At 46.1% G+C, this 19,160-nt stretch overlaps 1 protein-coding gene across 3 annotated transcripts in view; it reads left to right on the forward strand.

Annotated features, from left to right (window-relative positions):
• Positions 1–1,402: 1,402 nt before the first annotated feature.
• The window catches only part of ST6GAL1 (ST6 beta-galactoside alpha-2,6-sialyltransferase 1), a 123,145-nt gene continuing 105,387 nt past the window's right edge, over positions 1,403–19,160 (forward strand). Inside the window, exon 1 of one of the 3 annotated variants that reach the window (XM_079767403.1) lies at positions 1,403–1,725. The gene's annotated coding sequence lies outside the window, so the exon portion shown is untranslated. Of the gene's footprint in view, positions 1,726–2,133; positions 2,289–19,160 lie in introns of those variants that run through there. The other 2 variants (XM_079767402.1, XM_079767404.1) reach the window with 2 other exon arrangements.

Here is a 19,160-nt window from a genome sequence, read left to right on the forward strand (position 1 = left end):
GCTTCCAAGTTGGTCTCTGCACTCCATGCTTGCAGTCTCTGCTTCTGCCATTCATTTTTCAGTATGCTGCTGGAGAAATTAGCGTGAAACACAAAGATGCATGTCATGCCCCTACACAAAATCTTTTAATAGCTTCCAATTTTTTTTCAGAATAAAGTCTAAAACCTCCCCAAATAGTCTTATGAGTTTGTCAGCTTCCACTCAATCACACCTACATTTTACTGTTGGGAGCACTTTCTGTATGCCAGATACTCAGCTAAGTGCTTCAGAGACGATTTCACATAATTCTGGAAACAGCATTGTCATTAATATCTCCATGTTACAGACGAGGAACGGGAGGCTCAGAGAGGCTAAGAAACTCACACCAACACACAGAGATTTGAATTCAGTCTGCTTGTCACTCTCCAACTGGAGCTCTTTGTACAGAGCAATAATGTTTCCACTGCAGCTGGGAGGGGCCAGAGACAACTGTAGGGGTCCAGGATCTGGGGAGGGAGGAAGCAGTGTTTGGAAGAGGGTATTGGGATGAGATGAGGATGCTACTGGTGGAGGGGAGTGGCCACCTTGATTTGGACAGAGTTCTGGGCCTGGGCTTCAAGCACGGGCAGAGTGTGTACCCCACCTCCTGTGTCCAGAGGACCTAGACTACCTTCCACTTTCCCGTCCCTCCTCCCCTGCCACACCACCTTCCCTCCAAGCTGAGTCAAGAGGGCGCTCTAGAGGCATCTGGGAGATGATTACGGCCTCAGGTGGTCACACCCTTTCTGCCTTAGCTTGCTCAGCATGCAGTTTCCTCTCGCTTTCCTCTAGCAGCCCCAGTGAAGGGAAGGAAACTGCTCCCTTCCTTCCGGACCCCCGTACCTGAGGCCGCTGGCCCACGGGCCTGCAGATACCTTGGAGTGGAAGTCTCACTGTGCGCGGGGATTCGCCCGCACCCCTTCCTTTCTGTCTAGAGCACCGAGTACGTGAGACGCTGGAAGTTGGGAGGTTCTTGCCTAACCCCGTGAAAGAGGTTTTGTTGCTTCATATTCTACATAAGAAGAAATAGAGGGGTAGAGAAGTTAAGTGACTTGCTCAGGGTCACGCAGTCAATCGGTAGCCCAGGCAGGATTATAGTCCCGTTTATTAGGATGAAAAGAGGGAGAGTGCTGGATTCAACCCTCAGGACCTGGGGTAGAGCCAGCATTTGGGGATCCTAGCCCCGCCGCGTTGCCCCTCCCCCTTGTTCAGGCCTGCCCTCCTGCCCTCCTCTGGAGGAGGCAGGGTCCCAGCATCACGCGGTACCCTAACCAGGCACCCCTAATCCTGAATCTTTGCTCTCTGGCGACCTCCGGAGGGCCAGATCGGTCTGGGGCTCCGCGTGGCGGGGAAACACAGTCTTCCTGACTATTTGCATAACGGAGACCGTTCGCTTCCCCGCCCCTCCACCACGCTCCTCTTCCCTTCCTCTCCAGTCCCCTCCACCCCTCATCCCCTGCCTCCCGCTCCCCTCCCCCCTGAAGACCCTCCTCCCTTTGGGGACTCCGGCGTGGGGCTCCCAGCCTCCGGCTCTCGCCTCCGGCCCTGGACAGAGTCCTGAGCACCTGGGGGAGGGGAGTCCTGGTTTGGGCCGGCCGGGGAAGACGCCTGGGGCACTGCCCAGCGCTAACAAAGGGAGCCAGCCGCCGGCCGGCTGGGGTGTGTGCAGGCGGAGCAGCCGCGGCTTCCACGCCGCCAGCACGCAGAGTGAGTAGGGGTGCCGCGGGGCACTGCGCAGCCCGGGGCGGGGGGCACCCCGGGGAGGAGGGATGCGTAGGGTTTAAGGAGGGAAGGGGAGCGGAGGCCGCCAGGCGCGCCCAGGGCGCAAGGAATCGGTGTCCAGCGCCGCCTCAGCCACCTTCGCTGCGGGCCGGCCACCTTGGGGCCGGGGGTGCCTGTGTTTTTGTCCCGGGAGAGGGACCGCCCTGGTTTCTCCCCCGCTCCATGATCGGGGGACCCACAACAAACCCACGTGCGCTCGGCCACCCGGAACCCTGCTTTCTCCACTGCACTGTCTGTAAGGAAGGGTGGGACGCCCTGCAGCGGCTGGGTTCCTTTCAGATCCCGCCTGGTAGGTTCAAAGACCAGGAAACTGAGCTTCCCGGCGGGGGTGGGGACACGGGCACCATAACAAACGCACGTGCGCCCAACCCAGGGCTGCCAACCTTGAGGAGCCGCCCCGCGGAACCCGGCCATTGTCTCAGCCACAGCACAGAGAGCAGCTCTGGGGGCGCCACTTGCTGGAGGAGGTCGACAAAGACGTTTAAGAGGTACCACCTGGGCATCAGCACAAACTGCCAGACTTAAAAGGGAAAAACGAAACAAGAAAGCAGCTACGAAAAGATTACCGCAGGCTGAGTCTGTCCCGGTGGTGGTGTATTACTTGACGTGATCCGGACAACCCCTCACTTCCACCTCACGGAGGTTTCTTAGAGATGGGGTTGAATTAAGGATCTATGGGTCCCCTCCCAAAAAAAGACCGTGCCTGGTACACCCTTGTCCCTGCGCTCTGGTGGGAGGTCGCGAGCACCTCTGCAGCCTGCGGGAAGAACGGTCCAATTTAAACAGCGCCCAGCGTGGTTTCATTTGCGCTTTGCTTTGTAGGTCCATGTGTCTAGCCTGCCCGGGTGTCATTGGCCCCTTTTGACTTGTTATGCATTTTTACTAGCAAGGCCAGCCGAGGCCTCCTGTACGAGGTGGGGGCGCTATTATTTTCAGTTCGATTAGAGTTTGAGAGGAATTCCGAGGTCGGAAAGAGAGGCCTCTCTGGTTTGTTTCGCTTACATGTGCTCAGCTCAGCTTTGCAGATTTTGGTTAATCAGAGCTGTTCAGGCAGCAGCAAGATGTTTGGGAGGGTGACTTGGCCTTTTAGGTGTTGGTGTTGGTGCAGGAGTAAACCCTGAAGATGGTGGGAGTGGGAATGTAGGCACCACTGCTTCAGTGTGCTTGCTGAGCCACCGGGTTGTGGCTTCACCTGGGCTAGTGCCGCTGGAGAGGGACCTGTCTCTGGGGAGAACTGGGGATCCTTCAGCCCCACACCACTTTCATTGAGAGTCTGGAGAGCATCCAGTGAGCCCTCTTATTTTATAGGTGGAAAACGGAGACCTGTTGAGTTCAGCCACTTGTCCAAGATTAAACCGAAATCAGGACAGAGACACAGGACTTGAGTATGGGTCTCCCAGCTCCCACAATGCACAAGGCCAGGCTGACAACTAAATGCAAAACTAGGATCCTGTGTTTGGCTTAAAAGGCAATGGCTTTAGGCAAAACAGAGTTAAACAAAGAAAGTAATTCAGATTGAAAGGTGCACCCTTCCATTATCCCTTTCAAGAGTTCTTTATTCATTGGAGAAAAGGATAGATTTAGTAATTCCTTATTCTTCATCTGGCCTTTCATAAGCTTAGTTATTTTTCTCTCCTGGCTGCCCCTCCTTTCAAATTGGAATAGGGCCAACTGTGGAGACTTAGATGTTTTGCCTCTCATCCCTGTGCCAGAAGGCCTTTGTTTGGGCATAAGCATGGGCTGTTGACACCAGCCCGGCTGGGAAGAAAGTATCTCTTAGAATGCTTCTCCAATGTTTTGTGGGAGAACAAAACATTGCTTTCATTGATTTTATTTAATTTAAAAATTTTATGAAAGTTCCATGTAAGTAGCTGCTTATTTTTGTCTTTGGCAGAGAAGAAGTTGGAAAACCCAAAAAACTTGGGAATCTGGGTTTCCCTAAAGCTAACATGCTGTTTTGCCCTGTCCCTGTTGTCTCCTGGCTATATTTGTTTATTTTCTTAGGGTTTCCAGGGTGTCTCATTTTCATGGTGATTCCACTGGACATAAGGAACTTCAGGAATCAGCTGGTCAGACCCTTTTATTTTTTAGATAGAAAAACTGAGGCCCAGAGAGGAGAAATTACTTGCCTAAAGACACTCAGCAAGGTGTCTGTTTTTACTGACTCTTTTTAAAAATCCTTACCCGAGGATGTGTTTATCTATTTTAGAGAGAGAGGAAGAGAGAGAGAAACATCAATTGTTTGTACAACCCCCCTTACCCCAGAAGGGGGATCAAACCCACAACCTAGGTTGTGCCCTGACCGGGAATGGAACCCACAGGCTTTTCTTGTATGGGGCGATGCGCCAACCAACTGAGCCACCTGGCCTGGGCTAGTGCCTCTCTTTGCATAAAGGAAACTGTTGCATCAAAGGAGTTTTGGTTGGTATGTCACAGTAAAGTCAAAGTTATGATGGTTGTTATAATAACAACCTTTAAGTAAGATAATGAATTCCTTAAGGATTCGAATAGGCTTTGGTTATTAAACAAAGCCATAGATCCCAATGGTAGATCTGGTGAGGTTATCATTGGGGATCAGTTTTCTTTAGTGTTTACTAAATGGTTCACTTTACTCTTGCTCTGGGCTCCCACAGACTCCTTTTCCCAGTAGGAAGCTGCTTTGAGTATAATCATAAAACAAAAGGCAGCAAAGACTCAGAAGAGAGAGACCCCACTTAGCCCTGTGCTACTGAACGTCTTGGGCCCTAGTTTCCTTCTTTGTGCAGTGGGGGTACCTTCTGCCCAGGTTCTAGTGAAGTGGAAGATGCTCAGGCCTTAGAGTCTGAGGAGCAGGCTTGGGTCATCCCTTCTCTCCCCAAGTGCCTTGAAAACCAGCAGGCTGCATCCACATTGTATAATGTGAGGGGAAGATAACGCATGTATCTCCTGTGGTTTTTGGGAGTATTAAGTCATGGGACTCATGTTTAGGACTCTTCAGACCTTTTGGCAGGCTTGGGTACCCCCCAGCTTTTTAAGTGGCAGAGAATGATGGGGGGCAAAATAGCCCCGGAGGGTAAGCCCAGTGCTCAAGGAGATCCTACCTAGTCACAAAGAGGTATGGATGTTTGCCAAACTGTTCAGTGGGCTTTGGGTAGTTGTGATGTGCGTGTGACTCTAAAGTAAATAAACTTAGTAAAAAACAAATCAAAAACAAAACCAGAACTTTCAGGCCCAAGTGAGTGAGACCTAGTCATTCCATTCATTCACTTCATATTTACTGACAAGCAGGTGGGTTGGGTGGGGGTGTCCTGTGCTGAGCCTGGAGTTATAAAGAACATGACCTATTCTCTACCCCACCACCCTTGCTCAGAACACATTTTGGTCATCCCTTAGAAATTGCCTTCAGAAAATAGAGCTCATTTATCTCAATATTGACCTGGGCTTAAGGGGTGGGGGGTCAGCGAGGGGGGAGGTTCCTCTTTCTTCATGAGTCAAACAAGAGCAGATGGTAAAATGAGAGAGTGGAAGAGGGAAGGCTTCAAAGAGAATGTGGCTTTCTACAAATGTGAGGATTGGTAGCATTAAAAAACGACAGCAATAAGTCATTAATGAAATTCATAGTAATCTTCTGGAACATTAGAGTCCTGAGATTTCGCTCAGACCTGATGTCAGTGATTTGTTCAATAAGAACTGAATGGGGGGGGGGGGGGGAGAGAAGCATTTTTCTTGCTTGTCTGCATGTATACTACACGTGTTCTGAGTCTGGTAGATGTACTTTTCATGGGTAACAGGAACATAGTTTCACATAAAATACTGAGACTGGTGGGTGTACTTTGCATGGGCTTATATGTAACAGTAACATAGTTTCACATTAAATACTGGGGTATTTAATGAATCCCCATATGCAATCACTTATCCACATCTTCTTTTCTAAATCATTACTTGAAGGGTCAGGTTAGCCTTCAGAATTAGTTTGGTGATTTAGATTTTGTTTATCATTCTTATTATAAGAACAAAGCATGTCCATTGAGGGCAATTTGGAAAAGTAGAAAAAAAGTATACAGAAACAGAAAAAAATTCCATTATTTAAAGACAATGACTGTTAACATTTGGCAATTTTCCTTCCGGTCTTCTTTTTATGGATTTGCTTTTCTCTAAATGGTTGAGAGCACATTGGATGTACTGTTATCTCTTATCTCTTGCTTTTCTTGCTTAACCTTTTCATATGTACATCAGAGTTTACAACTGCATTAAAGCTGTGCCTTTCATTCATCTCCAAGGTCAGGTGGCGGTATTTCATCTTTTCTTGTGGCTGAGTATTATTCTATTGCATGTAGGTAGCACATCTTCTTTATCTAATCATCTATTGAAGGACACTTTGGTTGTTTTCATGTCTTGGGCACCATGAGTAATGCTGCAGTGAACATAGGGGTGCATATATCTTTGTGAATAAATCTTTACAAATTTTTGAGTAGATACCTAGAAGAGGAATTGCTGGGTCATATGGTAACTTTATTCTTAATTTGTTGAAGACCCTCCATACCGTTTTCCATAGTGGCTGTACTAGTTTACATTCCCACCAGCAGAGAATGAGGGTTCCTTTATCTTCACAACCTCTCTAAAACTTGTTAAAACTTGTTGATAATAGCCATTTAGCAGGTGAGGTGTTATCTCACTGCAGTTTTGATTTGCATTTCTCTAATAGCTAGTGAGGTTGAGCCATTTGCATGTCTTCCTGGGAGAAGTGTCTGTTCAGGTCTTCTGCCCATTTTTAAATTGGACTAGAGGCCTGGGGCACGGATTCGTGCACTGGTGGGGTTCTTCAGCCTGGCCTGCATGGATCTGGCTGAAACCGGCTCTCTGACATCCTGTAAGGGGTCCTGGATTGCGAGAGGGCACAGGCCAGGCTGAGGGACCCCAATGGTGCATGATCAGGGCTGGGGAGGGACCGTGGGAGGGCTTCAGGGGGTGTCCGGCCCATCTCACCCAGTCCCAATTGGCTGGACCCCAGCAGCAAGCTAACCTACGGGTCAGAGCGTCTGCCCCCTGGTGGTCAGTGCGCATCATAGTGACTGGTCTAACGGTCAAAGGGTTGGACACTTAGCATATTAGGCTTTTATTATATAGGATTATTTGTTCATTTGGCAAACACAAGCCAACCATTTTTATTTTAGAAGAAGTCTTAAGTCTGAGGTGGAGGGGGAAGGGCTCTGCATATGGCCTTGGGTTCTAGTCCTGCCCTTGTGACCTCCAAAAATGTACTTTAACACCCCACTTTTCAGTTTTTATATGTGTTAAATATACAACTCTAGGGTCATTCATTCATTCATTTCTCACATATTCAAATGCCCATTCTAAGCCAAAGGTGCACAAAGACAGCTCAGAGTATGATGGAGGGTCAGGGTAATAAGAGACTAGTTCAGGATGCTGTGGACCCAGCAGAGGGCAGCTCCCACCCCTGGAGCAGCGGGAAGGAAGACTTCCTGGAGGAGGGCCACTACTGGGTAGTCAAACACTTGTTATTTTTTCCCGATTGTAATTGACTCTGAGATTAACATGTTTGTGAATGATCAGATAATTTCCAAAGGATAGAATCCTAAAGTTGGAATTACTGAGACACACTTTAAAGGGTATTAGCATTTAAAAAAACTTCAAAGGCTTAGCCCCAATCCTATATAATAAAAGCATAATATGCAAATCGACAGAATTGCGTAATGATCTGCTGAACAACCAGTCGCTATTATGCACGCTGACCACCAGGGGGCAGACACTCAACGCAAGAGCTGTCCCCTGGTGGTCAGTGTGCAAGTGCTGCTCAGCCAGAAGCCAGGCTCACAGCTGGCAAGTACAGTGACGGTGGTGGGAGCCTCAGCAGGCAGTAAGGAGTGGGGGCTGGACTGCAAGAGGGCACAGGCCGGGCTGAGGAACCCCCCACCCCCCCACCTACACCAGTGCACGAATCTCATGCACCAGGCCTCTAGTTACATATAAAGTACCAAAGTACCTAAGTGTTATATATATCTTGTGGGAACAGTAGAAATAAAAAGCACAAGTAATTTAGGATTTAATAAATGATCCTCGGTGTAGAATTGGGCAAGGTCCTTAAACTCACCTCCTTGTCTCACTGGGCCATTGTAAGGTTTAAATAAAATTATAGCTGAAGAGTCCACGATAGTGCCAGATACATAGGAAGTGCTCAGTAAATTGTTATAATTGGGATTTTTCACAAGTGGCAGAAACTTTTGGTCCTGATATTTTTCTTACCACAATAGCAGGCAGAAAGTTAATTAAAATGGAACCTCCTACCAGGTGACAAATTGAGAGAGAAATGATCACTCACATGATACATTTAAAAAGTCTGACTATGAAAAATTTCAAACATACAAAATGGTGTAATGAATCCCTATATACAGTTTATCCTCAAGAATTACCAAAACTCACGACAGATCTATAAAACTATACTCCACCCAGATTACTTTGAAGCACATTGTGATATCAGCTCAGTCATAAATATTTCACTGAGTCGCTTGATGTATATTTGAGGTATTGTACAGCTCCTGGAGCCTGTCTCTGCTCCCATATGGGACCCTATGTGTGTGTGTGTGTGTGTGTGTGTGTGTGTGTGTGTGTGTGAGAGAGAGAGAGAGAGAGAGAGAGAGAGAGAGCCAACCAATCTGAGAACTTCTTTTTAAAAAACATTTTTATTGACTTCAGAGAGAGAGAGAGATAGAGAGAGATAGAAACATTAATGATAAGACAGAGTGGCTGCCTCCTGCTGGGGATCTCCTAACTGGGGATTGAGTCTGAAACCCAGGTATGTGCCCTGACCTGGAATCCAACAGCAATCTCCTGGTTTAAAGGTCGACTCTCAACCACAGAGCCACACTAGCTGGACCCAACCTGAGATCTTCTTAAGTCAGTGATGGCGAACCTATGACACGCGTGTCAGCACTGACACGCGTAGCCATTTCTGATGACACGCGGCCGCTGAGGTGGCCGCATGCCGAGGATGAAACATTTGCTGCTCCTGAGGATGAAACATTTGCGAAATAATGTTTTTTCCTCAAAGTGACACACTACCCGAGTTATGCTCAGTTTTTTGGCAAAGTTTGACACACCAAGCTCAAAAGGTTGCCCATCACTGTCTTAAGTTTTACTGCTCAAGTGAGTTTTTCTGCCAGGTCCTGTGTCCCAAAGAGACAGGGTAGAGGGAGCACTGAATTTAGTCAGGAGACCTGATTTGCAAAAGGGCTCCACTCTAGTTGTAGGCTTTTGGCAAGTGACTTCTGAACTTTGAGCACATTTATAAAAATTTGGTGAGTATTGAATGAGGTAATCCATGTGATAGCCCAGCAGCTCCGCGTTAGTTGGGCATGAATCGGACTTGGAACCAGCCTCCTCTCCCTCAGAAGCAGACTGTCCACATGGAACTGAGCTCACAGGCTGATGGCCCCTCCTCACCAGGATGCATTCGGGTAGCGTTATCACAGGTCTCTCCATCCGAAGATGTGGTCATGGCTCAGATGAGTGCCTAGCATGCCAAGCACCCCAGATTTGCAAATCTCTCTCATTCCCTCTCACTCTGCCCCTTACCTCTGATTTATGGCTGAGGGCAAGGAAGCCCAGAGAAGGTAGGGCCCTGTCAACTGTGTCTTTCATCCATGGAAAGAGACAGGCTCTCCTGGCCCTCTCCAATTTGGATGAGTCTTGGTCTTGCCTAACTCACTGTTGCACCCAAGTAGGATTTTTTGACTCAACGAACAGAAAAATGTTGATTTGATTTAGTAATGAAATCAAAGCCCTCTCTTTAATCCACCAGGACTCTCATTATGTGAGGGCCTGCAATGTGACTTGTGTTCTCCTGCTGTCGCTCGCTGGCTGTGTGGCCTTGGGCAGGATGCATGCCACCCTGGGACTCAACTCTCAGCTCTTTAGGCCTTTCCAGCTCTGAGATCATCAAAAGGCAAAGGGTGAAAGATATAGGTCAGGGAGCTTCTTCACACACATAATAAATGAAATCTGTTTGCTTTCAGAATCTTCAAATCGGGTAAAAAATCACCCCCCCCACCTTTTGCCTTCATTCCCCCCAATCCCACTTCTTTCTGAAGTGACTGCTGTTTACAGTTAGTTGTGGGTCCTTTAGCCCCTTTGGCAAGCATTTATGTTGTATTCATGGTTATGAGCAGACACATTTTAAAAACTCAGTACATGAATTACATTATGACCGCCACTTTACAAACTTGCCCTTTTCACTTTATCAGAGATATTTACATATCAGTGTATACATATTATTTTTTTTTTCACAGCTGCATCACATTCTATATTATGGATGTGTTTGCTTCACCAGTCTTCTGTTGATGGACATTAGTCTATTTTCATAAAAATATATTTCTAAGTGTACTTAGACCTTGGCCCTACAGAACAATGGTTTTAAGTATCAGTGGCAAAACGAAGCCAGTCTATCAAGGTCTGGAAAGGGTGGCAAGAGAATGGGTGCATGCACCCTGAAGACCACACCCTGGAAATCTGGAATAAAGGGCTCCCAGGAAGTTACTAAGAGGCTGACTGTTTGGATGGAAGACTATTTTTGGAGACAGCCTGCCTGGTTGGGTGCCCTCGGCTGCCAGGGCAAGGAATCGAGCTGCGTCATCACTTCCTCCACTTTCCACTGTCTCTGGCACTTCCAAATTTGTTTCTATTCTCAGGGTCACTGGGGACCTACTGGGAGGACTGGAACTTGAGTGAGGGAGGAGAGAGAAGCCAAGAACAGGAGTATTTGATCTCAGGCTCTGGAGAAAGGACTGTGCCAGTTCTGCTCTACTCTGTCAGGTGGTGCATACCCATTTGGAGTGTTATGTGTCCCGGGGTCCCATAGAGATCATGATAAAATGAAGCATCCCAAAAATGGGCTTCTTAGAAGCTGAAGTTTCAGACACCATATTGGAGGTGGAATAAATGTGGAAACCGGGAGTTTCTAGCCTGCAGGAGATAAAGTAAGAGTCACTTCATGTGGAAGAAGGATTCAAGCCACATCAGAGTGGCTGCTGTGAAGGGAGAACCAGTCCAGGATGTGGGAGAAGTTGCAGAATGGCAGATAAGGGAGAACTTGCTCAGCTGAACTGTCTGACCATGGAACAAGCTATGTCACAAGGCAAAGGGCTTCCTGTCATGGGAGTATCCAACCAAAGTTGCAAGTGAATGTCTTTGCCCTCCAGAGGATTCCAGCTTTGCAGAAAGATTGACCTGAAATGCCCCTTCCAACTTTGAGAGTCTAGGACTCTCTATAGGGCAAGAAGCAGAAAGATGCAAAAATCAGCCTGAGTGGGTGGGACAAGTTATGCCCCATGTAACTGGAGTGCTTTCACCTGCTCTGGAAGGGTAAAACAAAATGGAAACCTTCAAAGGAGGCTCAAACATTGTTTCCCCTGGGTCTTGGCAAGCCTCCTCCTGTCTGTCCTTGGCTTCAACTCTTCTGGACTCTATATTCATAAATTATTTCCACAGGAATAAATATATCACATACACTTTAGATGACCAGGAAATCTGGCAACCAGAAAAGAACTACATGTCCCAGGAGGATAATTGTACATTTTTTCCCCTCTCATTACAGTCTTTCTAAATTTGCATCCATCTCCTGGTTTCCCTAGCACAGTGCTGAGATGCCACTCAACTTTAATTTTAGGATTTCTCTACCCTTTGCAGCCTCTGGGAGGGTCTCTGAGCTGGAGTTGATAGCACCCACCTTGTTGAATGCTTGTGCCTTGTTTTTCTGCGGATGAGGAAGAGCCTCTTGGACCAAGTCTTGGTGAGGGAAACATGGCAAGTTTACCATCTTCTGGCTTTTGCTGTGCGCCTGGGCCTGAGGAGGCACTGTGTGTGCTCTCTCATCCATTTCCCACGGCGATATTCGGTGAACTGATGTCATAGCTTCATTTGCAGTTGAGAAAACTAAGTTTCAGAGAAGTGTGATGTCTTAATTAAAGCTGAATGACGTCTCAGCACTGTGCTAGGGAAACCAGAAATATGGATGCAAATTTAGAGAACTACCCGAAGATTCACTGTTGCTAAGGAGTGAAGCTGGTATTGGGTGTAGTTCTTTCCTGTATCATGTTATATAGGTTTTCTCACTGCTAATAGTACTCAGTACTTTGCGTCTGAGAAGAGCTTTGTCCTTGAGTTTCACTGGGGGCTTGGCTGAATTCTTATAGGGATTATGGAAACTTTCTATCATTTCCCTAAGAACATATGAATGGAAAGAACACAATGGACAGTCACAGTCACAGGAATAGCAGGACATTTGAATCCAGCATACATTTGCGCATTTCCTTTTTTGGTAAGGGTTATTTGGATCAAGTTTGGTTTGCCCCCCTCCCCCTCCCTTTTTTTTGCGTGGCCTTTAAAACTCTGATACCCACTTGTCCTCATTATTTGGTTATGACTGGGAATTAACACTGGTAGTGAGCATGGCCACAGATTGGTGGGTATCACTGCTCAGCTACCTTTAAATGCCTTTGGTTTGTCAATGGAACTCAACATCAACATTGTTAAGGGTTTATCTGGCAGTTGTGCTCCTAGGCTCTTAAACAATTTCTTCTTTTGTAAAGTTTATTTAATATCATTTTGTTTATCAAATATTTATCAAGTGCCTATTATGTGCTAGGCATTGGGAATATTTACATAAACACATACACATCATAGATATGCACACACATACTCAGTGTGTTTAGTGGGGCCTTGCAAGTTAGTGGCGGATAAATTTCCTCTCTCACCCTCTTCCTCTCTTCTGAGTCCTTGCTTTGTTTATTTATTCCACAAATGTAGAGTGCGTGCGTAGCACAATGCTCATTTTTAGAACATAGACCCAAATATTCTCACAGCTCTGCTCTTTTTTTAGTATATGTGCTGCCAAAGCGAGCACAGCTCTGCTCTTCTAAGAGCTTAGTTGAAGGTGGGCATACAGATATTAATTATAATATAGTGTGTTAAATTATGATTTGGGTGTATGTAGAGATTGGGAAGAAGGTACAAGGAGTTTGGGAAAGCTTCCTGGAGGAGGTGATACCTAAGCTGGGTCTTACAGAGCAGTAGCTGTTAGCCTCTGGGCAAAGGGCTTTGAAGGAGAAGTGGGTGCAGGAGCAAAGATGTGGGGTGAAGAATGGCTTGTATGTGTGTGGAGATCACTAAAGGCTGATGTTCCTGGAGAGAAATACACAAGGCAGGAAGTGGTGAGGGATGAGACTGGAACCATTGCATACATTATCTAATATAATTTTCATAACTTCCCTATGTGGCATATACTATTATCATCTCCATTTAATAGATGAGGAAACAAAGGCGGAGGGAGGTTCGGAGATTTGTTCATTTAGACAGTGAGTGAGTTGAGTGAGTGAGTTGAGGTGCACGGACTTGAATGTATGCTTGCTTAGCGCCCCAGCAATGCCTGCAGAGGCAGGTTGGGAAGGTTAGGTTTGCTGGCTAAGGTGCTTGTTCCCTCTGTATTAATCTATTCAGGGTAATACTCTTGCTGAATCCTCTTTCAAAACACCTGGCTCATAGTGTTTTCCAACTTACAGTTAAATTGGAATGAGTGAGTCTGGTGTTGAAGCCTCTTCTGAGTCTTGGTTCTAGCATTTACACTCCTTTTAATTCAGAAAACCAGTAGTCCAGAAATCTTAAAAAAAAAAAAAAAGAAATAAAACCCCAAGCCTTTATGTGCCTAACCATGTATGATGGGAGAGGGAGAAGGTTCATCCATTTTCTTAAAAGTTCCAGGTTCATTTAATAGCCCAGGCGTTACCTGTAGATCCCTTAGTTCAGAGAAGCCCTTTAGGGACTGGAGAGGAAGCAATCAATGTGGGTTGGAAGAGTCTGGAGCAGGTAGGCCTTGAGCTGTCCCTTTAAGGAGGAGTAGGATCAGAAAGATGGAAGGCCTGACAATGAGTAAAAGTTATTCTGTCTGACCCAATGATAAATGGGATGCCTCTGGCTCATTCTCCCCATCCCCCAGGATAATTTCTGCATTGGAGTTGGCTCTTGTGTGGGAGAGGTAATAAGGGTATCCATTCATTCAAAATAAGGTTTATTGAAAACTAATCAATTGAGAGGACAAAGACAAGATGATGAAATAAAAAGGGCAATTACAGAGCTAAGAGATAAATTGATGATACAAACAACCTCTTTAGAGAAAAAGTTAATAAAGGAACAGCGTAGAATCAACTAAAAAGTAAATTTACTAATAGAGCAGGAAGGCTTGAAGAAAATTGCAGCATATGCTGAGAAAAAAAATTCATCAGAGAAAATCAGAGATTTAAAGGTTGTACCAGGATGATCCCTCAGAAGGGTAACTGGGGCATCTGTGGAAACACAGGCCACTTCTGCTTATGTTCCATTGACCAAAACATAGTTACATGGACCTACTTGGCTGCAAAGGAGGCTGGGAAACATCTCCAGCTGGGTGGCCTTGTGCCTTCTTAAAACTCAGGGTTTTTCCATTACCGAAAGGGAAATGAGCAAATGGATATTGGAAGCAATTCATCTCTGCCACAAGGAAAAAGTAATGTTGACCTCAGACTTGATCTGCAGCAGAAGAAAAACTTGAGAACACAGAGAAGAAATATTTAGAGTTCTGAGGGAAAGGCAGTGTGACTGAAGATTTTTACACTTAATTAAGTCACTCCTCAAGGATAAGGCAGCCAGCCATTCTCATACATGTAAGAACTCTAGAATTATAGCACATATGAGCCCTTCTTGGGAAAACCTACTTGATGATGAAAAAAATTAATCAAAAGCAAACTTAGGAAGGCTTGGTTAAAGGTGATTTGGTAAGCCCTTCATCTGCTCAAACAGAGCAAAGCTAAGCCAAGGTGGGCAGTAGAAATAGAATATGACAAAATAAAAAGAATGTAACAGAAATGGAGAGCTGGGGAGGAAGTGGGAGAACAGGTAAGTGCTAACTTTCCCTCTCATCCTGACTAAATAGGGTGTTAAAGTCATGACTCCAGCCTTTTATTATTATTATTATTATTATTATTATTATTATTATTATTATTTAACTTAGAAGCATCCTAAGGAAGTATTATCTTTTGGTGGAGAAATGTGTTAGAAGTGCAGCTTTTCCGTTATTTTTCTTTTCTGTAGAATTAACATAAAATAAAGTTTAAAGACAAAAAAAATAGTTATTTTAACCCTGGCCAGTGTGGTTCAGGTGGTTGAGCATCATCCCATGCACCGAAAGGTTGCCAGTTTGCTTCCCAGTCAGGGCACATGCCTGGGTCGTGGGCTCGATCCCTGTTAGGGTGAGTGCAGGAGGAGCTTATTGATGTTTCCCTCTCATACCAATGTATCTCTCTCTCTCTCTCTCTCTCTCTCTCTCTCTCTCTCTCTCTCTCTCTCTCTCTCTCCCCATTGATCTCTCCCTGGTTACTCCCACCCCCCAGCTCATGCCCTCACCCTCCTACTTTCTGTGTTCATTGATTATGCTTATATGCATGCATACAAGTCCTTTGGTTGATCTCTTACCTCCCTCCTTCCCACCCCTTTCTGCCTTCTCTCTGAGGTTTTTTTTTTTTTTTTAAATGTATATTTTACTGATTTTTTACAGAGAGGAAGGGAGTGGGATAGAGAGTTAGAAACATCGATGAGAGAGAAACATCGATCAGCTGCCTCTTGCACACCCCCCACTGGGGATGTGCCCGCAACCAAGGTACATGCCCTTGACCGGAATCGAACCTGGGACCCTTCAGTCCGCAGGCCGACGCTCTATCCACTGAGCCACACCGGCCAGGGCTCTCTCTGAAGTTTGACAGTCTGTTTGATGTTTCTGTGTCTCTGGATCTATTTTTGTTCATCAGTTTATGTTGTTTATTATATTCCACAAATGAGTGAGATCATGTGATATTTATCTTTCTCTGACTGGCTTATTTCACTTAGCATAATGCTCTCCAGGTCCATCTATTCTGTTGCGAATGGTAAGAGTTCTTTCTTTTTTACAGCAGCATAGTATTCCATTGTGTAGATGTACCACAGTTTTTTAATCCACTTATCTGCTGATGGGCACTTAGGCTGTTCATTCTTCTTTCATGCATTCTTCTATCCTTCACACTTCTATCCAGGTGAAAATGTAGGAAAATGGGAAGAATGATATTAACCTATTTTTTGTGGATGGAAGGATCTTAGTTGACATTTAGCTGTGTATAATTTTGTGCGATTTTTAAACAAATAATAAGCTGGTCTTATTTGAATAAGACCACTAAAGCTATTCTAAAATGCACTGTTAAATTCTAATACTCAGAGTGTGAAGAGCTGGGTGGAACTTTCATGGGGAAGTTGGCAAGTCAGTTATGTGAACATCAAAGTGTAGGCAGAACAAAACACTTTATGAATCAGATGAACAATTGGGTGTTGGGGCCAGAGGACAATGGGGCAGGTTTCACAAAGGAGACAGAGTTGAACTGAAAGTTGGAGGATGAGAAGAGTTCTGATAAGTTGAGAATGAAGAAAGGGCACTGGATCCACACACAAAGCCCAGAGGAGTGAAAGTATGCAGCATGTCTAGGTAGTGGGGAGTAATTCATTATGGTAGGAGCACAAGAGAATGAAAGAATAGCTACTGTTCATTAAGTGCCCACAGGTACCAGGTATGACACACACATATCTCTAGGCTGCCCAACAGCTTACAGAATGGGTATTATTAGCCCTATGATACAGATGAAAAACTGAAATTAAGAGAGAGAGATTTATCTGCCCAAAGTGCACAGTGAGAAGATTGTGATTTGAACCTCTGAGCTGCCTGTACTCCCAAGCCCACGGTTCTTCTTCTGTGCTATGACTTATAGTGCATGGGAGGCCTGAATTAGACAATGTGAGCACAAAGTATAAACATACAAATAAATGTAAAAAACTATTGTATAGGTTAATTCTTTATAGATAAATCTATTTTATATACTTACATACATGTGGACCTATGAAATATAAATATATTTTACATGTAGATTTTATAGGTAAATATAAAAGATTAAATTGTGGTTCAGACTCTGCTATCCAGTGACCCCAAGTTACTTGATCTGAACCCTAATTTCCTTATCTCTAAAGGGGATAATAATGGTAGGGCTGTCTACCCCCAGATTTGTTTTTGTGTTCAAATTAGATCATAGATGTGAAAAGTTGAGAAAGTATGAAAGAGCTACACAGAAGGGTTTGTTATTGCTGACGTACCAGCACTCCTTGCTCTTCTGTGAACTCACAGACATCTATTAAAGTGCCCACAGGTGTCTATAAAAACTCCCACAGTCATTGACTGGGTCCCTGTAGGCTTGCAACAAACAACTGGTTAACAGGCAGTTAACAGGCAAGAAGCTGTGCTCTCCTGACTCAGATAACCAGCTAGGGGCTGTGGTGGGAGGTATAAGGGAGGGAGGAGGCAAGCAGTTGGCCTGCTGGCCTGCCTTCCGGCTTGCTGGGAAAGTCTGGGTCAGAGAGTTGAGTTGGGATGGCTGTCAACAGCTTGGTGAGTTATACAGGCAGAGCAGGGTGTTCCAGACATGCCAGGCTACAGGGAGGAATGTCAGAGCTGCCAGGAAAGCAGGCCCTGCTATGTCTGTCTGGTAGAGGCTCATGGTCTAGAAAAGGGATGGGGGGGTGGGGTGGGCGGAGAAACAAAGGTGTCAGGGGGCTCTGGAGTAGTGTTTCTTCTCCAGGAGTACTGATGAGGACAAGGCAGGCCCTAGCCTCAATGACACTGGGCTCTGACACCACATCATATGGGGTGGACCAGCAGCCAGACCTCAGCACTGAGCTAGTGTGGCCTGAGGCAATTTACTTTTGCTCCAGGAAGGATCAGGATTGTTCTAGGGTCTGGGATGTGGCCTCACATGTTGCTGGAGTCCAAAAGTCCTGTTGTGTGTTGAGGTGGTGGGGGCGGTGGTTTTTGAGAGAGCCAACTTCTTACTTCTGCAATGATTGGTTCCTTCCTCATCTCAATGGTCTCTCTACTATGCCTAGACTGGCCTTCTAGCTCATTCACAGCTCAGGATAAGCCCCTCAACTCCATGACTTTATGACATACAAAAGGAAGAGAAGACCTTTATCTCTTGTACTGCACTCACTATGCTATATGAGGGTAGCTGTGTTAGACGATGGCCTTCTGATTGTCAGGACACTGACTGGGCTCTCTGATTGTCCTGGGCCCAGCACTGTGCCCAGCCCTTAGGAGGCCTCATGGAGTGAGCTCAGCTCTCCCGATCCACACTGTCTGCCCACTGAGACCAGGATGCACTCAGCCACCACTGGCCATGAGCTGGTGCTCTCTAGGTAAGGTGGGGCTGCAGGAGCCCATGGTGGGGAACACCTGGGGCTCTGGTGAGTCCTCCTGGCCCACAGGACAGTCCTTCTTCTACCTGTCACCTCTGGCCTTGAGTGAGAGACAAACAGCAAGATGCAATAGGGAATGTTCTCTGGGCTGATCCATGGAGCTGAGCCCTGGTGGGGAGTCAGGTTTGGGACCTTGCTCTTGTTTTTCTTATCCTATTGGGAGCCAGGGTCATGGGAGTGTATCCCAGGTGAGAGAGGGAGGAAGGCAGTGAAGGAGCTCTGACAAAGGCAGTTAGGCTGAATCATCATACATCTAAGCAGACCGCAGGGATTGCTTTTGTCAATTGTACCGTGTTGGGAGGAGGCTGGCCCAGGGCCTGAGCTGGGGGTGGTTCTTGACAGCATTAGTAAGAAATCCCCAGAAGATGCTTCTTGCTAGAGGGCTTGTGCTGGTTCCTTTTTTGCTCTACACAATAAACATCTTGTTCTGGCCTGTAAATTTGGAGGAAAGGAAAGAATGGGTAGGGAAGAGATGGCGAAAGTCACCGCCCCCCCACCTCCCGGAAATGCTTTCACTCTTGGAGAGTTCTACCCTTGTCTCCCAGACAGTTCAGGTGACTCCCAGAGGGAAGGCTGGGGGGCAACTCTGACTTTGCCATCACCATCTTCAGGGGCAACTTTCTGAGAGAGCCCTTGTCATATTGGGGAAAAAACACCATATGCTTTGCCACCAATAGACTTGGGTTTAATTTCGGATGTGGCACTTGCCAGCTGGGTGAACTTGGGAACTTCTCTGACCCTTGGTTTCTCATCTGTAATCTGTGTGGATCATTCCTACCCCATAGCAGTGTGTGAGTGCTAGCTAGTGCTTAACCCAGTACCGGCATGTAGTTAGCAATTTTTAATAAGTGGTAGTAATTTTTAATGTCATAGCACTTGTCGATGGTTATTCTCAGTTATTGGTCACCTAATGGGCCAGACACTCTGCTAGGCACTGTGGATATGGAGATACACAGGTCCAGCCTCTCCCTGGAGGGGCCTCCATCTAGGAGGAGAGATGAGCGTGTGTGATC

This window comes from Cnephaeus nilssonii (assembly GCF_951640355.1).
Source record: "Cnephaeus nilssonii genome assembly, chromosome: 3".
Classification (NCBI taxonomy): domain Eukaryota; kingdom Metazoa; phylum Chordata; class Mammalia; order Chiroptera; family Vespertilionidae; genus Cnephaeus; species Cnephaeus nilssonii.